The 4563-nt window shown below is 33.6% G+C and overlaps 1 long non-coding RNA gene across 1 annotated transcript; it reads left to right on the top strand.

Annotated features, from left to right (window-relative positions):
- Nucleotides 1-451: 451 nt before the first annotated feature.
- LOC128991150 (uncharacterized) lies at nt 452-3584 on the top strand. Its single transcript, XR_008490602.1, has 3 exons — nt 452-613; nt 2871-2973; nt 3451-3584. It is a non-coding gene; the product is annotated as an uncharacterized LOC128991150 (long non-coding RNA).
- The last annotated feature ends 979 nt before the right edge of the window (nt 3585-4563 follow it).

Genomic DNA, 4563 nt, shown 5'->3' with positions numbered 1-4563 from the left:
TAGTTACAAAAATTACAATGGCCATCCATAATCTTGAAACTGTCTGTTTTGTAAAAAGATTTACAGTATAATGATTTTCGTGTTTTTTCGCCCAAATTTTAAATCTTTCGCGCATTTTTTCTATTTTTCCTTATGGGACACTTATACTTGTAGGATAATAGTCAGTGGGTCGTGCTGTGTGTATGTGCCAATGCGTCAGCAACGACAGCGACAGCTCCCCGCGATTTTGATTAGAGTACAGTACGATAGTGGTAAAATCAAGTGAAAAGAGTCATGGAGGAGGGGCAGACTACCAAACTCAAGTTAAAGCGGAACCTGTATAAGTTTAATGGTTAATAACAACAGGTTAACAGTCGTGAAAATAAATTATTTATTATTTGTAATTGTATAAGTATACTGGAAGAGTTTTAACATTCTTACAAGTATCATCTACTCTAGACTCTACCAGAGTTTCGCAGTTCACTGACTACAGCAGTCTCCAGTCTGTTGATTTGATCTTGATCACGGGCTGACGACTGACGGGCATCACGGCATTTTGTTTGTGTTTAAAAAGTTATAAGTTGCATCAAGTTTACTGATTTTATCCTACATAGCTTCTTAAGCAGCAAACAAGGTGAGTTATAACTTACTTAGGCCTTTTCAGTCAGTGGTGATTCAGTTATTCTAAACTAACGTATAGGCCTAACCTAAAATGAAATAGAGTTACTCCAATAGTTCCTGGTCTAAGTTAACCAATAACTTTGATAGGTATTTGGTAGGTAACATGATTATGGCCCATCTCTAGAATTGGCCTAGCCTATGTGAGCAAACTCTAATTAATTTCCTTTTGTTTCTCATAAATATAACAGGCTATGTTACTGAAACTGTAAGTTACCGTTGGGTTTTTAGTAAATGGTCGTTGCTAAATGATATAGTTGGATTTACAGTAACCAAAACTAAAATAACTTAGACCTAACTTACACAAGGCATCTAACATTAAGTTTATAAACTCATAATTTAATTGAATTACTCACTTAGGTGGCGTCCCCAACTCAAATAGAAAATGACATTGTAGGGCCTGTCGCCTAATGCGGTAACTGCTTAAAAGTAATATGACTAGGTATTTAGGCTTAGGCCTAGCTAAGTTACATCAGCTAGGGATTGATTTAAGTTAAGTTAGCTTATTTTTAAACTTGTTGTGTTAACCCCGCTGCAGCGACGCGTAACACACTTTGTGTAGTGTCATGCGTCGCTGCAGCGACTCACGAACACTGTTTACGGCGAAGGCTCTATGACTGACAAAATCGGATTGAACTGGATCGAGTTTGGTATCGTTCTTTTCATTATATTCTAAGCTTTCTCCAGAGGTCTGTCTCTAAGCGCTTTATGTTCTCCGAGCCGATCGTAATTGTAGCAGACAGCTGACGTGCGTATTTGTAAACAGGTTAGTTAACCTCGGACCGATGACTGATGTGTTTTATTATGTTTATCATTGTTTTAGTGTTAAAATCAAAAGTAGTGATATACGTGGTGCATTATAAGAAGATTTAAGTGATTTTGAAGGGCTGGTTGATGATCCTGAAGAAGTAGGTAGTGATATTGATGTAAATTATCAGCCAGATTCCTAGCTATGGTTAGGCTATGCATTCTTAGCTAAACGCTATGTACTGAAATCTGTTTTTTGCCCATAACTTATTTATTTTCAAATCTACTGCCTTATATTATTATATATTTGTAATCCTCATAAGATTTAGAACAAAGTGGCTATTTTCAAATATTTATAGGCCTATAATTTATACAATTTCATTGAGCGCGAACTTATTTTTTTCAATTTTTCCAAAATAATTTTTATTTTTACCTAAAAAAATTTTTTGAAACAAATATTCCTTAGGTTTTATGTATGATATTGAAGCCCATGATTTTCAAAACAAAATGCTATATAGAACAGTAGAATTAACATTGTTTTAAGCTTTTCAGATCTGTTTTAATAAAACCTTGCAAATGCGCCAAAAATAGGCGGACATTAAGGCCTAAACTATGGACACTCGGAGGATTAAGGGCTGCAGGGGTTTTTCAACTCTATTAAGTTAAGTTTACAAATATGTTACCTTACTAGACCTTGAAACTTGGTTAACTAACAAATTTACCCTCCGAGTGTTAAGCGTCGCGTAATCGACGCACAACACACCCGCCGTGGTGTTATGCGTCGCTTTTGCGATACACAAACATCGTTTATGGCGAAGGCTCTGGGACTGACTTAATCAGGATTGAACTGGATCGAGATTGGTATTGTTTTCGGCAGATTCTAAGCTTTCTCCTGATGTCTGTTTCTATACGCTTTTCATTTTAGTTCCGAAAATATTTTAGCAGACAGCTGACGTGCGTATTTGTAAACAACTTGGTTAACCTCGCACCGATGACTGGTGTGTTTTATTAAACGTTTCCATTGTTTTAGTGTTAAAAATAAAAAGTAGTGATATACGTGGTGCATTATAAGAAGATTTAAGTGATTTTGAAGGGCTGGTTGATGATCCTGAAGAAGTAGGTCCGGTAGTGATATTGATGTAAATTATTGGCCAGATTCCTAGCTATGGTTAGGCTATGCATTCTTAGCTAACGCTTAATGTACGAAATCTGTTTTTCACCCATAACTTATTTATTTGCAAATTTACTTCCTTATATTATTATATTTTTGTAATCCTTATGAAATTTAGAACAAAGTGGCTATTTTAAAATATTTGTAGACTTATAAATTATAAAAAAAAATATCGAGCGCAAACATACATGTTAGGCTATTCATTTATTATATAATTTTTGAGAAATGTTAACCCCACAAAAATTGCAGAACATTTTTTTTCAATGTTCTATTAAATGCATTTTGTTTTTTGAAGAAATGACGAAGAAGAGATGGGCCAACATTGAACAAAGCAAAATAGAGAAATCAGTTGCTTCATGGCTGGCACAGACACAATTAAAATCAAAGACTTAGAAAGGGTATGTATAGTGTGATAATTTGTATTACAAAATTCACTTAGTGAGGTTAAAAACATAGGCTAACAAAGCAATGTGCTACTAGCTTTCTCTCTTCATTCCGGATGCTTCAGTTTCGATAGTATATTGTTATACTAAAGCTCAGGTGATTTTCTTTATCTCAGACAAATACTGCAACAATCATTAATTCTTGTCAGGGTTTTTTTATTTCACGATTCTGAATCTACCACTTGATGGATTTTCACAATTTTTGTGTCGAAAGAAAGATAATTTTGAGAACTAGGGAATGTCAAAGGCACAATTTTAGTTTAGGGTTTCAGTTTTTTAGAAATTAAGTTTTCGTTTTGTTAAGTCAAGCAGCCGACGTCAACATTCTAGACTAACTTTTGCTATAATGCCATTTGCTTAACGTAACAGCTGTAAACATTCAGGGGTCCCTAGTAACGAAATATAATATTAATCTGTGTGTTGTAATTTTAGGGCAGGATGTCAAAGAGCACCTGAAGAACAGGTAGATGAGGATCATGAAGCCACCGACGCTTGAATGATGTGTAAATAATGTATTGTCAGGGTGTCTACGAATCGGGAAATCCGGGAATGAACTTATTTTTTTACTAAAATGTCCCTACTGTTTTTAGTAAATATGGGTAGTTTTTAATGGTAATTGTCCTTAAATAGTTGTGTGGGCCATTTTAAGTATGACATAAAAATTTGTTAAAAGAACATAAAAGGTTTTTTATCAAATGTTTGCTTACATTTTCATCAGTTATTACTATAGAGTAATTATGCAATAGAAACCACATTAGCAGCCTCAAAGCCATAAATATTTTATCTTGACAATCACATCAAGTCAAGTACTTAAAAAAAACTTATGACTCAGTAGCAAAGCTCATAAAAGTTGTAGGTATCACTGACATTCCTTGGCAACTTATTTATTTATTACTAGGGTAATTATCATTAGATCCCAAACCTATTTGATCATGGAAATAATAGTTTTATATTAGCTGTTAAATTTAACTTCTTACTTGTACTTTCATCTTGAAGATTCAATTTGCCGCTGGCCGTTGCCTACTCCCTTAAAAACTGTTTACAGTTTCATATTAAACTTCAAATTAATATACAGTGTTATTTTATAAGTTAAATACTTTTTATGGACATTTTATCTTTCAATTGACAAAACCGAGCATTGTTGTTTGCATTAAATCTGTATCATCACACAGGCCTACTTGGTCTCAAAAAATCATGTCCTTGCATTTCATGTATCTTTGTCTTATATTGTTGGTTGTTTGGGTTTCAATATTTTTTTGTTCCCCATATTTATTTATTGTGTTGTATGCTTTAAGCAATCTACTTAAATCTTATAAACTAGAATGATGATAATTTGCTGCTATTTTAACCTCATTGTTTGTTACTTAGTTTATAAAAGCCCTCCTAAATAATTAGGTCTAGGCCTGGGCAAACTAATGATTGCTATATATCAATGTTAACTTTCCAATTGAAAAGATGATAATTTATTCTGTGCTTATTGGTAGAGAACTTAAAGTTTGTCCATGAATATTTTATTTTTATATCCATGCATCCATTTCAACTTTT

The sequence above is a fragment of the Macrosteles quadrilineatus genome, unplaced genomic scaffold, assembly GCF_028750875.1.
Source record: "Macrosteles quadrilineatus isolate MER2022 unplaced genomic scaffold, UCM_ALF_1.0 Scaffold_3__2_contigs__length_128488019, whole genome shotgun sequence".
NCBI lineage: Eukaryota > Metazoa > Arthropoda > Insecta > Hemiptera > Cicadellidae > Macrosteles > Macrosteles quadrilineatus.
Note: the sequence above shows the minus strand (reverse complement) of the source record. Positions and strands in the feature narration are given on the sequence as shown.